Raw genomic sequence first — 16,374 nt, 5'->3', positions numbered from 1 at the left:
AGCCTGATGAGAGCAAATCCCAGACCTAACCTAGACCGAATATGCGTTATCGTCTAAAATATTGATCGAATCCAGTTTCAATGGACTGCTTTAGTGTGGTACCACTTTACTACGTGATCCAATGCAGAAAAAACCCTCGATCAGGTCAACATGTATGTTAAAACTGCGATAGTATGACCCTGATGAGGGCAAATCCCAGACCTAACCTAGACCTAACATGCGTTATCCTCAAAAATATTGATCGAAACAAGGTTTAATGGACTGTTTCAGTGTGGTACCACTTTACTACGTGATCCAAAGCAGAAAAAACCCCCGATCAGGTCAACATGTATGTTAATACTGCGAAAGTATGACCCTGATGAGGGAAAATCGCTGTTACCCTATAAAATATTGATCGAAACGAGGTTTAATTGACTGTCTCAGTGTGGTACCACTTTACTACGTGATCCAAAGCAGAAAAAAACCCAGGATCTGTTCAAGAAGTATGTGAAGAATGCGAAAGTATGAGCCTGATGAGGGAAAATCCCGGGCCTAACGTAGACGTAACATGCGTTAACCTCTAAAATATTGATCGCCACCAGGTTTACTGGACTGTTTCAGTGTGGTACCACATTACTACGTGATCGAAACCAGAAAAAGCCCAGAATCTGTTCAACAAGTATGTGAAGAATGCGAAAGTATGAGTCTGATGAGGGAAAATCCCGGGCCTAACCTAGACGTAACATGCGTTATCCTCTAAAATATTGATCGAAACAAGGTTTAACCGACTGCTGCAGTATGGTACCACATTACAACGTGATCCAAACCAGAAAAAAACCCAGGATCTGTACAACAAGTATGTGAAGAATACGAAAGTATGGGTCTGATGAGGGCAAATCCCGGGCCTAACCTAGACGTAACATGCGTTATCCTCTAAAATATTGATCGAAACAAGGTTTAACCGACTGCTGCAGTATGGTACCACATTACAACGTGATCCAAACCAGAAAAAAAACCCAGGATCTGTACAACAAGTATGTGAAGAATACGAAAGTATGGGTCTGATGAGGGCAAATCCCGGGCCTAACCTAGACGTAACATGCGTCATCCTCTAAAATATTGATCGAAACCAGGTTTGCTGGACTGTTTCAGTGTGGTACCACATTACTACGTGATCGAAACCAGAAAAAGCCCAGAATCTGTTCAACAAGTATGTGAGGAATGCGAAAGTTTGAGTCTGATGAGGGAAAATCCCAGGCCTAACCTAGACCTACCATGCGTTATCCTCAAAAATATTGACGGAAACCAGGTTTAATTGACAGTTTCAGTGTCGTACCACATTACTACGTGATCCAAACCAGAAAAAGCCCAGGATCTTGCCTACAAGTATGAGAAATATGCGATAGTACGAGCCTGATGAGAGCAAATCCCAGACCTAACCTAGACCGAATATGCGTTATCGTCTAAAATATTGATCGAATCCAGTTTCAATGGACTGTTTTAGTGTGGTACCACTTTACTACGTGATTCAATGCAGAAAAAACCCCCGATCAGGTCAACATGTATGTTAAAACTGCGAAAGTATGACCCTGATGAGGGCAAATCCCAGACCTAACCTAGACCTAACGTGTGTTATCCTCTAAAATATTAATCGAAACCAGGTTTAATGGTCTGTTTCAGCGTGGTACACCGCATTACTACGTGATCGAAACCAGAAAAAAACCAGGATCTGTTCAAGAAGTATGTGAAGAATGCGAAAGTATGAGGCTGATGAGGGCAAATCCTAGACCTAACCTAGACCTAACGTGTGTTATCCTCTAAAATGTTAATCGAAATCAGGTTTAATGGTCTGTTTCAGCGTGGTACCACATTACTACGCGATCGAAACCAGAAAAAAAACAGGATCTTTTCAAGAAGTATGTGCAGAATGCGAAAGTATGAGGCTGATGAGGGCAAATCCTAGACCTAACCTAGACCTAACATGTGTTATCCTGTAATGTATTGACGGAAACAAGGTTTCGTGGACTGTAGCAGTGTGATGCCACATTACCACGTGATCCAAACCAGAAAAAGCCCGGGATCTGGCCAACAAGTATGCGAAAAATGTGAAAGTATGACCCTGAAGTGGGCAAATCTCTGTCCTAACCGAGACCTAACATGCGTTATCCTCTAAAATATTGACCGAAACCAGGTTTAATGGACTGTTTCAGTGTGGTACCACTTTACTACGTGATCCAAAGCAGAAAAAACCCACGACCAGGTCGACATGTATGTTAAAACTGCGAAAGTATGACACTGATGAGGGCAAATCCCAGACCTACCCCCCACCTAACATGTGTTAACCACTAAAATATTAATCGAAACAAGGTTTAATAGACAGTTTTAGTGCGGTACCACTTTACTACGTGATCCAATGCAGAAAAAACCCTTCATCAGGTCAACATGTATGTTAAAACTGCGAAAGTATGAGGCTGATGAGGGCAAATCCTAGACCTAACCTAGACCTAACATGTGTTATCCTGTAATGTATTGACGGAAACCAGGTTTAATTGACAGTTTCAGTGTGGCACCACATTACTACGTGATCCAAAGCAGAAGAAACCCTCGATCAGGTCAACATGTATGTTAAAACTGCGGAAAGTATGACTCTGATGAGGGCAAATCCCAGACCTAACCCAGACCTAACTTGCGTTATCCTCTAAAATATTGACAGAAGTCAGGTTTAATTGACTGTTTCACTGTGGTACCACATTACTACGTGATCCAAACCAGAAAAGCCCAGGATCTGTTCAACAAGTATGCGAAAAATGTGAAAGTATGACCCTGATGTGGGCAAATCTCTGGCCTAACCTAGACCTAACATGAATTATTCTCTAAAATATTGATCGAAACCAGGTTTAATGGACTGTTTCAGTGTGGTACCACATTACTACGTGATCCAAACCAGAAAAAGCCCAGAATCAGGCCAACAAGTATGAGAAATATGCGAAAGTATGAGCCTGATGAGGGTAAATCCCAGACCTAACCCAGACCTAACATGCGTTATCCTTTAAAATAATGACCGAGACTAGGTTTAATTGACTGTTTCAGTGTGATACCACATTACCACGTAATCCAAACCAGAAACACCCAGGATCTGTTCAAAAAGTAAGTGAAAAATGCGAAAGTATGACACTGATGAGGGCAAACCCCAGACCTATCCCAGACCTAACTTGCGTTGTCCTCTAAAATATTGATGGAAACCAGTTTTAATTGACTGTTTCAGTGTGGTACCACATTACTACGTGACCCAATCCAGAAAAAGCCCAGGATCTAGCCATCAAGTATGAGAAATATGCGAAAGTATGAGCCTGATGAGAGCAAATACCAGACCTAACCTAGACCTAACATGAATTATTCTCTAAAATATTGATCGAAACCAGTTTTAATTGACTGTTTCAGTGTGGTACCACATTACTACGTGATCCAAACCAGAAAAAACCTCGGATCTGTTCAACAAGTATGTGAAGAATGCGAAAGTATGAGCCAGATGAGGGCAAATCCCAGACCTATCCCAGACCCAACTTGCGTTATCCTCTAAAATATTGGTCGAGACCAGGGTTAGTCGACTGTTTCAGTGTGGTACCACTTTACTACGTGATCGAATCCAGAAAAAACCCAGGATCTGTTCAACAAGCATGTGAAGAATGCGAAAGTATGAGACGGATGAGAGCAAATACCAGACCTAACCTAGACCTAACATGAATTATTCTCTAAAATATTGATCGAAACCAGTTTTAATTGACTGTTTCAGTGTGGTACCACATTACTACGTGACCCAATCCAGAAAAAGCCCAGGATCTAGCCATCAAGTATGAGAACTATGCGAAAGTATGAGCCTGATGAGAGCAAATACCAGACCTAACCTAGACCTAACATGAATTATTCTCTAAAATATTGATCGAAACCAGTTTTAATTGACTGTTTCAGTGTGGTACCACATTACTACGTGATCCAAACCAGAAATAACCCAGGATCTGTTGAACAAGTATGTGAAGAATGCGATAGTATGAGTCTGATGAGGGCAAATCCCAGGCCTAACCTAGACCTAACATGCGTTATCATCTAGAATATTGATCGAAACCAGGTTTAATCGACTGATTCAGTGTGGTACCACATTACTACGTGATCGAATCCAGAAAAAACCCAGGATCTGTTCAACAAGCATGTGAAGAATGCGAAAGTATGAGACGGATGATGGCAAATCCTAGACCTAACCTAGACCTAACCGGGGTTATCCTCTAAAATGTTGATCGTGACCAGGTTTAACTGACTGTTTCAGTGTGGTACCACATTACTACGTGATCCAAACCAGAAAAAGCCCAGTATCTGGCCACAAGTATGAGAAATATGCGAAAGTTTGAGTCTGATGAGGGCAAATCCCAGGCCTAACCTAGACGTAACATGCGTTATCAACTAAAGTATTGATCGAAACCAGGTTTAATCGACTGTTTCACTGTGGTACCACATTACTACCTGATCCAAACCAGAAAAAACCCAGGATCTTTTCAACAAGTATGTGAGGAATTCGAAAATATGAGCCAGATGAGGGCAAATCCCAGACCTATCCCAGACCCAACTTGCGTTATCCTCTAAAGTATTGGTCGAGACCAGGGTTAGTCGACTGTTTCAGTGTGGTACCACTTTACTACGTGATCCAAACCAGAAATAACCCAGGATCTGTTGAACAAGTATGTGAAGAATGCGATAGTATGGGTCTGATGAGGGCAAATCCCAGGCCTAACCTAGACCTAACATGCGTTATCATCTAGAATATTGATCGAAACCAGGTTTAATCGACTGATTCAGTGTGGTACCACATTACCACGTGATCCAAACCAGAAAAATCCCAGGATCTGGCTAGCGAGCATGCGAAAAATGCAAAAGTATGACCCAGATGAGGGCAAATCGCAGACCTATCCCAGACCCAACTTGCGTTATCCTCTAAAGTATTGGTCGAGACCAGGGTTAGTCGACTGTTTCAGTGTGGTACCACTTTACTACGTGATCCAAACCAGAAATAACCCAGGATCTGTTGAACAAGTATGTGAAGAATGCGATAGTATGGGTCTGATGGGGGCAAATCCCAGGCCTAACCTAGACCGAGCATGAGTTTTCCTCTAAAATATTGATCGAAACCAGGTTTAATGGACTGTTTCACTGTGGTACCACATAACTACGTGATCCAAACCAGGAAAAACCCAGGACCTGTTCAACAAGTATGTGAAGAATGCGAAAGTATGAGACAGATGATGGCAAATCCTAGACCTGACCCAGACCTAACATGCGTTATCATCTAAAATATTGATCGAAATCAGGTTTCATGAACTGTTTCAGTGTGATACCACATTACTACGTGATCCAAACCAGAAAAAACCCAGGATCTGTTCAACAAGTATGTGAAGAATGCGATAGTATTAGTCTGATGAGGGCAAATCCCAGGACTAACCTAGACCTAACATGCGTTATCCTCTAAAATATTGATCGAAACCAGGTTTAATGGACTGTTTGCTGTGTAGTACCACATTACTACGTGATCCAATCCAGAAAAATCCAAGGATCTGCCCAACAGGTATGAGAAATATGCGAAAGTTTGAGTCTGATGAGGGCAAATTCCAGGCCTAACCTAGAACTAACATGCGTTACCCCGCTAAAATTTTGGTCGTGACCAGGTTTCATCGACTGTTTCAGTGTGGTACCACAATACTACCTGATCCAAACCAGAGATAACCCAGGATCTGTTCAACAAGTATGTGAAGAATGCGAAAGTATGGGTCTGATGAGGGCAAATCCCAGGCCTAACGTAGTCCTAACATGAGTTATCCTCTAAAATATTGATCGAAACCAGGTTTAATGGACTGTTTGCTGTGTAGTACCACATTACTACGTGATCCAGACCAGTGAAAGCCCAGGATCTGGCCAACGAGTATGTGAGAAATGCGAAGGTGTGAGCCTGATGAGGGCAAATCCCAGACCTAACCCAGACCTAACATGCGATATCCTTTAAAATATTGACCGAGACTAGGTTTCATGGACTGTTTCCGTGTGGCACCACATTACTACGTAATCCAAACCAGAAAAAGCCCAGAATCTGGCCATCAAGTATGAGAAATATGCCGAAGTACGAGCCTGATGAGGGCAAATCCCAGGCCTAACGTAGACCTAACCTGCGTTATCATCTAAAATATTGTTCGAGACCAGGATTAATCGACTATTTCAGTGTGGTACCACTTTACTACGTGATCCAAACCAGACATAACCCAGAACCTGTTCAACAAGTATCTGAAGAATGCGAAGGTATGGGTATGATGAGGGCAAATCCCAGGCCTAACGTAGTCCTAACATGAGTTATCCTCTAAAATATTGATCGAAACCAGGTTTAATTAACTGTTTCAGTGTGGTACCACATTACTACGTGATCCAGACCAGTGAAAGCCCAGGATCTGGCCAACGAGTATGTGATAAATGCGAAGGTGTGAGCCTGATGAGGGCAGATCCAACACCTATCCCAGACCTAGCTTGCGTTATACTCTAAACTATTGATCGAGACCAGGTATAATTGACTGTTTCAGTGTGGTACCACATTACTATGTGATCCAAACCAGAAAAAACCCAGGATCTGTTCAACAGGTATGAGAAATATGCGAAAGTACGAGTCTCATGAGGGCAAATCCCAGGCCTAACCTAGACCTATCATGGTGTAACGTTTAAAATATTGGTCGTATTAAGGTTTAATTAACTGTTTCAGTGTGGTACCACATTAATACGTGGTCAAATCCAGAAAAATCCAAGGATTTGCCCAACAAGTATGAGAAATATGCGAAAGTTTGAGTCTGATGAGGGCAAATACCAGGCCTAACCTAGACCTAACATGCGTTATCCTCTAAAATTTTGATCGAAACCAGGTTTAATTAACTGTTTCAGTGTGGTACCACATTACTACGTGATCCAGACCAGTGAAAGCCCAGGATCTGGCCAACGAGTATGTGATAATTGCGAAGGTGTGAGCCTGATGAGGGCAGATCCAACACCTATCCCAGACCTAGCTTGCGTTATACTCTAAACTATTGATCGAGACCAGGTATAATTGACTGTTTCAGTGTGGTACCACATTACTACATGACCCAAACCAGAAATAACCCAGGATCTGTTGAACAAGTATGTGAAGAATGCGATAGTATGAGTCTGATGAGGGCAAATCCCAGGCCTAACCTAGACCTAACATGCGTTATCATCTAGAATATTGATCGAAACCAGGTTTAATCGACTGATTCAGTGTGGTACCACATTACCACGTGATCCAGACCAGAAAAAGCCAAGGATCGGGCCAACGAGTATGCGATAAATGCAAAAGAATGTCCCAGATGAGGGCAAATCCCAGACATTTCCCAGACCCAACTTGCGTTCTCCTCTAAAATATTGGTCGGACCAGGGTTAGACGACTGTTTCAGTGTGGTACCACTTTACTACGTGATCCAAACCAGAAATAACCCAGGATCTGTTGAACAAGTATGTGAAGAATGCGATAGTATGGGTCTGATGGGGGCAAATCCCAGGCCTAACCTAGACCGAGCATGAGTTTTCCTCTAAAATATTGATTGAAACCAGGATTAATCGACTGTTTCAGTGTGGTACCACATTACTACGTGATCCAAACCAGAAAAAGCCCAGGATCTGGGCAACGAGTATGGGAAAAATGCGAGAGTATGAGCCAGATGAGGTCAAATACTAGACCTATCCCAGACCTACCATGCGTTACCCTCAAAAATATTGATCGAAACCAGGTTTAGTCGACTGTTTCAGTGTGGTACCACATTACTACGTGATGCAAAGCGGAAAGAAATCCAGGATCTGTTCAACAAGTATGTGAAGAATGCAAAAGTATGAGCCTGATGAGGGCAAATCCCAGGCCTAACCTAGACCTAACCTGCGTTATCATATAAAATATTGATCTAGACCAGGTATAATTGACTGTTTCAGTGTGGTACCACATTACTACATGATCCAAACCAGAAATAACCCAGGATCTGTTCAACAAGTATGTGAAGAATGCGAAAGTAAGAGCCAGATGAGGGCATATCCTAGACCTAACCCAGACCTACCATGCGTTACCCTCAAAAATATTGATCGAAACCAGGTTTAATCGACTGTTTCAGAGTGGTACCACATTACTACGTGATCCAAACCGGAAAAAATCCCGGGATCTGTTCAACAAGTATGTGAAGAATGCGAAAGTATGAATCTGATGAGGGCAAATCCCAGGCCTAACCTAGACTTAACCTGCGTTATCATCTAAAATATTGATCGAAACCAGGTTTAATTGACTGTTTCAGTGTGGTACGACATTACTACGTGATCCAAACCAGAGAAAACCCAGGATCAGGCAAACAAGTATGAGAAATATGCGAAAGTATGAGCCTCATGAGGGCAAATCCCAGACCTAACCCAGACCTATCATGGTGTAACGTTTAAAATATTGGTCGTATCAAGGTTTAATTAACTGTTTCAGTGTGGTACCACATTAATACGTGGTCAAATCCAGAAAAATCCAAGGATTTGCCCAACAAGTATGAGAAATATGCGAAAGTTTGAGTCTGATGAGGGCAAATACCAGGCCTAACCTAGACCTAACATGCGTTATCCTCTAAAATTTTGATCTAAACCAGGTTTAATTAACTGTTTCAGTGTGGTACCACATTACTACGTGATCCAGACCAGTGAAAGCCCAGGATCTGGCCAACGAGTATGTGATAATTGCGAAGGTGTGAGCCTGATGAGGGCAGATCCAACACCTATCCCAGACCTAGCTTGCGTTATACTCTAAACTATTGATCGTGACCAGGTATAATTGACTGTTTCAGTGTGGTACCACATTACTACATGACCCAAACCAGAAATAACCCTGGATCTGTTCAACAAGTATGTGAAGAATGCGAAAGTATGAGCCAGATGAGGGCAAATCCCAGACCTATCCCAGACCCAACTTGCGTTATCCTCTAAAATATTGGTCGAGACCAGGGTTAGTCGACTGTTTCAGTGTGGTACCACTTTACTACGTGATCCAAACCAGAAATAACCCAGGATCTGTTGAACAAGTATGTGAAGAATGCGATAGTATGAGTCTGATGAGGGCAAATCCCAGGCCTAACCTAGACCTAACATGCGTTATCATCTAGAATATTGATCGAAACCAGGTTTAATCGACTGATTCAGTGTGGTACCACATTACCACGTGATCCAGACCAGAAAAAGCCAAGGATCGGGCCAACGAGTATGCGATAAATGCAAAAGAATGTCCCAGATGAGGGCAAATCCCAGACATTTCCCAGACCCAACTTGCGTTCTCCTCTAAAATATTGGTCGAGACCAGGGTTAGTCGACTGTTTCAGTGTGGTACCACTTTACTACGTGATCCAAACCAGAAATAACCCAGGATCTGTTGAACAAGTATGTGAAGAATGCGATAGTATGGGTCTGATGGGGGCAAATCCCAGGCCTAACCTAGACCGAGCATGAGTTTTCCTCTAAAATATTGATTGAAACCAGGATTAATCGACTGTTTCAGTGTGGTACCACATTACTACGTGATCCAAACCAGAAAAAGCCCAGGATCTGGGCAACGAGTATGGGAAAAATGCGAGAGTATGAGCCAGATGAGGTCAAATACTAGACCTAACCCAGACCTACCATGCGTTACCCTCAAAAATATTGATCGAAACCAGGTTTAGTCGACTGTTTCAGTGTGGTACCACATTACTACGTGATGCAAAGCGGAAAAAAATCCAGGATCTGTTCAACAAGTATGTGAAGAATGCAAAAGTATGAGCCTGATGAGGGCAAATCCCAGGCCTAACCTAGACCTAACCTGCGTTATCATATAAAATATTGATCTAGACCAGGTATAATTGACTGTTTCAGTGTGGTACCACATTACTACATGATCCAAACCAGAAATAACCCAGGATCTGTTCAACAAGTATGTGAAGAATGCGAAAGTAAGAGCCAGATGAGGGCATATCCTAGACCTAACCCAGACCTACCATGCGTTACCCTCAAAAATATTGATCGAAACCAGGTTTAATCGACTGTTTCAGAGTGGTACCACATTACTACGTGATCCAAACCGGAAAAAATCCCGGGATCTGTTCAACAAGTATGTGAAGAATGCGAAAGTATGAATCTGATGAGGGCAAATCCCAGGCCTAACCTAGACTTAACCTGCGTTATCATCTAAAATATTGATCGAAACCAGGTTTAATTGACTGTTTCAGTGTGGTACGACATTACTACGTGATCCAAACCAGAGAAAACCCAGGATCAGGCAAACAAGTATGAGAAATATGCGAAAGTATGAGCCTCATGAGGGCAAATCCCAGACCTAACCCAGACCTAACATGCGATATCCTTTAAAATATTGACCGAGACTAGGTTTCATGGACTGTTTCCGTGTGGCACCACATTACTACGTGATCCGAACCAGAAAAAGCCCAGGATCTGGCCTACAGGTATTGAAAATATGCGAAAGTATGAGCCTCATGAGGGCAAATCCCACACCTAACCGAGTCCTAACCGGAGTTATCCTCTAAATTGTTGATCGTGACCAGGTTTAATCGACTGTTGCAGTGTGGTACCACATTACTACCTGATCCAAACCAGAAATAACCCAGGATCTGTCCAACGAGTATGTGATGAATGCGAAAGTACGAGTCTCATGAGGGCAAATCTCTGGCCTAACCTAGACCTAACCTGCGACATCATCTAAAATATTGATCGAAACCAGGTTTCATGGACTGTCTCAGTGTGGTACCACATTACCACGTGATCCAAACCAGAAAAAGCCCAGGATCTGGCCAACGAGTATGCGAAAAATGCGAAAGTATGAGCCAGATGAGGGCATATCCTAGACCTAACCCAGACCTACCATGCGTTACCCTCAAAAATATTGATCGAAACCAGGTTTAATCGACTGTTTCAGAGTGGTACCACATTACTACGTGATCCAAACCGGAAAAAAACCCGGGATCTGTTCAACAAGTATGTGAAGAATGCGAAAGTATGAATCTGATGAGGGCAAATCCCAGGCCTAACCTAGACTTAACCTGCGTTATCATCTAAAATATTGATCGAAACCAGGTTTAATTGACTGTTTCAGTGTGGTACGACATTACTACGTGATCCAAACCAGAGAAAACCCAGGATCTGTTCAACAAGTATGGGAAATATGCGAAAGTACGAGTCTCGTGAGGGCAAATCCCAGGCCTGACCTAGACCTAACATGGTGTAACGTCTAAAATATTGGTCGTATCCAGGTTTAATTAACTGTTACAGTGAGGTACCACATTACTACGTGATCCAATCCAGAAAAATCCAAGGATTTGCCCAACAAGTATGAGAAATATGCGAAAGTTTGAGTCTGATGAGGGCAAATCCCAGGCCTAACACCGACCCAGCATGCGTTATCATCTAAAATATTGATCTAGACCAGGTACAATTGACTGTTTCAGTGTGGTACCACATTACTACATGATCCAAACCAGAAATAACCCAGGATCGGTTCAACAAGTATGTGAAGAATGCGAAAGTATGGGTCTGATGAGGGCAAATCCCAGGCGTAACCTAGACCGAGCATGAGTTATCCTCTAAAATATTGATCGAAACCAGGTTTAATGGGCTGTTTCAGTGTGGCACCACATTACTACGAGATCCAGACGAGTGAATGCCCAGGATCTGGCCAACAAGTATGTCAGAAATGCGAAGATATGGGTCTGATGGGGGCAGATCCCAGGCCTAACCTAGACCGAGCATTGATTTTCCTGTAAAATATTGATCGAAACCAGGTTTAATCGACTGTTTCAGTGTGGTACCACATTACTACGTGATCGAAACCAGAAAAAACCTAGGATCTGTTCAACAAGTATGTGAAGAATGCGAAAGTATGAGCCAGATGAGGGCAAATCCCAGACCTATCCCAGACCCAACTTGCGTTACCCTCTAAAATATTGGTCGAGACCAGGGTTAGTCGACTGTTTCAGTGTGGTACCACTTTACTACGTGATCCAAACCAGAAATAACCCAGGATCTGTTGAACAAGTATGTGAAGAATGCGATAGTGTGAGTCTGATGAGGGCAAATCCCAGGCCTAACCTAGACCTAACATGCGTTATCATCTAGAATATTGATCGAAACCAGGTTTAATCTACTGATTCAGTGTGGTACCACATTACCACGTGATCCAGACCAGAAAAAGCCAAGGATCGGGCCAACGAGTATGCGATAAATGCAAAAGAATGTCCCAGATGAGGGCAAATCCCAGACCTATCCCAGACCCAACTTGCGTTCTCCTCTAAAATATTGGTCGAGACCAGGGTTAGTCGACTGTTTGAGTGTGGTACCACTTTACTACGTGATCCAAACCAGAAATAACCCAGGATCTGTTGAACAAGTATGTGAAGAATGCGATAGTATGGGTCTGATGGGGGCAAATCCCAGGCCTAACCTAGACCGAGAATGAGTTTTCCTCTAAAATATTGATTGAAACCAGGATTAATCGACTGTTTCAGTGTGGTACCACATTACCACGAGATCCAAACCAGAAAAAGCCCAGGATCTGGGCAACGAGTATGCGAAAAATGCGAAATTATGAGCCAGATGAGGTCAAATACTAGACCTAACCCAGACCTACCATGCGTTACCCTCAAAAATATTGATCGAAACCAGGTTTAGTCGACTGTTTCAGTGTGGTACCACATTACTACGTGATGCAAAGCGGAAAAAAACCCAGGATCTGTTCAACAAGTATGTGAAGAATGCGAAAGTATGAGCCTGATGAGGGCAAATCCCAGGCCTAACCTAGACCTAACCTGCGTTATCATCTAACATATTGAACGAAACCATGTTTAATTGACTGTTTCAGTGTGGTACGACATTACTACGTGATCCAAACCTGAGAAAACCCAGGATCTGTTCAACAAGTATGGGAAATATGCGAAAGTACGAGTCTCATGAGGGCAAATCTCAGGCCTGACCTAGACCTAACATGGTGAAACGTCTAAAATATTGGTCGTATCCAGGTTTAATTAACTGTTACAGTGAGGTACCACATTACTACGTGATCCAATCCAGAAAAATCCAAGGATTTGCCCAACAAGTATGAGAAATATCCGAAAGTTTGAGTCTGATGTGGGCAAATCCCAGGCCTAACCCAGACCTAGCATGCGTTATCATCTAAAATATTGATCTAGACCAGGTATATTTGACTGTTTCAATGTGGTACCACATTACTACATGATCCAAACCAGAAATAACCCAGGATCTGTTCAACAAGTATCTGAAGAATGCGAAAGAATGTGTCTGATGAGGGCAAATCCTAGACCTAACCCAGACCTAACATGCGTTATCATCAAAAATATTGATCGAAACCAGGTTTAATCGACTGTTTCAGAGTGGTACCACATTACTACGTGATCCAATCCAGTAAAATCCAAGGATCTGCACAACAAGTATGAGAAATATGCGAATGTTTGAGTCTGATGAGGGCAAATCCCAGGCCTAAGCTAGACCTAACGTGCGTTATCCTCTAAAGTATTGATCGAAACCAGATTTCATGGACTGTTTCAGTGTGATACCACATTACTACGTGATCCAAACCAGAAAAAACCCGGGATCTGTTCAACAAGTATCTGAAGAATGCGAAAGAATGTGTCTAATGAGAGGAAATCCTAGACCTAACGCAGACCTAACATGCGTTATCATCTAAAATATTGATAGAAACCAGGTTTACTCGACTGTTTCAGTGTGGTACCACATTACCACGTGATCCAATCCAGTAAAATCCAAGGATCTGCCCAACAAGTATGAGAAATATGCGAATGTTTGAGTCTGATGAGGGCAAATCCCAGGCCTAACCTAGACCTAACATGCGTTATCCTCTAAAATATTGATCGAAACCAGGTTTCATGGACTGTTTCAGTGTGGTACCACATTACCACGTGATCCAAACCAGAAAAAGCCCAGGATCTGTTCAACAAGTATGAGAAATATGCGAAAGTACGAGTCTCATGAGGGCAAATCCCAGGCCTAACCTAGACCTATCATGGTGTAACGTCTAAAATATTGGTCGTATCAAGGTTTAATTAACTGTTTCAGTGTGGTACCACATTAATACGTGGTCAAATCCAGAAAAGTCCAAGGATTTGCCCAACAAGTATGAGAAATATGCGAAAGTTTGAGTCTGATGAGGGCAAATACCAGGCCTAACCTAGACCTAACATGCGTTATCCTCTAAAATATTGATCGAAACCAGGTTTCATGGACTGTTTCAGTGTGGTACCACATTACCACGTGATCCAAACCAGAAAAAGCCCAGGATCTGGCCAACGAGTATGCGAAAAATGCGAAAGTATGAGCCAGATGTGGGCATATCCTAGACCTAACCCAGACCTACCATGCGTTACCCTCAAAAATATTGATCGAAACCAGGTTTAATCGACTGTTTCAGAGTGGTACCACATTACTACGTGATCCAAACCGGAAAAAAACCCGGGATCTGTTCAACAAGTATGTGAAGAATGCGAAAGTATGAATCTGATGAGGGCAAATCCCAGGCCTAACCTAGACTTAACCTGCGTTATCATCTAAAATATTGATCGAAACCAGGTTTAATTGACTGTTTCAGTGTGGTACGACATTACTACGTGATCCAAACCAGAGAAAACCCAGGATCTGTTCAACAAGTATGGGAAATATGCGAAAGTACGAGTCTCGTGAGGGCAAATCCCAGGCCTGACCTAGACCTAACATGGTGTAACGTCTAAAATATTGGTCGTATCCAGGTTTAATTAACTGTTACAGTGAGGTACCACATTACTACGTGATCCAATCCAGAAAAATCCAAGGATTTGCCCAACAAGTATGAGAAATATGCGAAAGTTTGAGTCTGATGAGGGCAAATCCCAGGCCTAACACCGACCCAGCATGCGTTATCATCTAAAATATTGATCTAGACCAGGTACAATTGACTGTTTCAGTGTGGTACCACATTACTACATGATCCAAACCAGAAATAACCCAGGATCGGTTCAACAAGTATGTGAAGAATGCGAAAGTATGGTTCTCATGATGGCAATTCCCAGGCCTAACCTAGACCTAACATGAGTTATCCTCTAAAATATTGATCGAAACCAGGTTTAATGGACTGTTTCAGTGTTGTACCACATTACTACGTGATCCAAACCAGAAAAAGCCCAGGATCAGGCAAACAAGAATGAGAAATATGCGAAAGTATGAGCCTCATGAGGGCAAATCCCAGACCTAACCTAGACCTATCATGGTGTAACGTCTAAAATATTGGTCGTATCAAGGTTTAATTAACTGTTTCAGTGTGGTACCACATTAATACGTGGTCAAATCCAGAAAAATCCAAGGATTTGCCCAACAAGTATGAGAAATATGCGAAAGTTTGAGTCTGATGAGGGCAAATCCCAGGCCTAACACCGACCCAGCATGCGTTATCATCTAAAATATTGATCTAGACCAGGTACAATTGACTGTTTCAGTGTGGTACCACATTACTACATGATCCAAACCAGAAATAACCCAGGATCGGTTCAACAAGTATGTGAAGAATGCGAAAGCATGGGTCTGATGAGGGCAAATCCCAGGCGTAACCTAGACCGAGCATGAGTTATCCTCTAAAATATTGATCGAAACCAGGTTTAATGGGCTGTTTCAGTGTGGTACCACATTACTACGAGATCCAGACGAGTGAATGCCCAGGATCTGGCCAACAAGTATGTCAGAAATGCGAAGATATGGGTCTGATGGGGGCAGATCCCAGGCCTAACCTAGACCGAGCATTGATTTTCGTGTAAAATATTGATCGAAACCAGGTTTAATCGACTGTTTCAGTGTGGTACCACATTACTACGTGATCGAAACCAGAAAAAACCTAGGATCTGTTCAACAAGTATGTGAAGAATGCGAAAGTATGAGCCAGATGAGGGCAAATCCCAGACCTATCCCAGACCCAACTTGCGTTACCCTCTAAAATATTGGTCGAGACCAGGGTTAGTCGACTGTTTCAGTGTGGTACCACTTTACTACGTGATCCAAACCTGAAATAACCCAGGATCTGTTGAACAAGTATGTGAAGAATGCGATAGTGTGAGTCTGATGAGGGCAAATCCCAGGCCTAACCTAGACCTAACATGCGTTATCATCCAGAATATTGATCGAAACCAGGTTTAATCGACTGATTCAGTGTGGTACCACATTACCACGTGATCCAGACCAGAAAAAGCCAAGGATCTGGCCAACGAGTATGCGATAAATGCAAAAGAATGTCCCAGATGAGGGCAA

The sequence above is a fragment of the Colletes latitarsis genome, unplaced genomic scaffold, assembly GCF_051014445.1.
Source record: "Colletes latitarsis isolate SP2378_abdomen unplaced genomic scaffold, iyColLati1 scaffold0013, whole genome shotgun sequence".
NCBI classification, from domain to species: Eukaryota; Metazoa; Arthropoda; class Insecta; order Hymenoptera; family Colletidae; genus Colletes; species Colletes latitarsis.
This window is presented reverse-complemented; position numbering follows the sequence as displayed.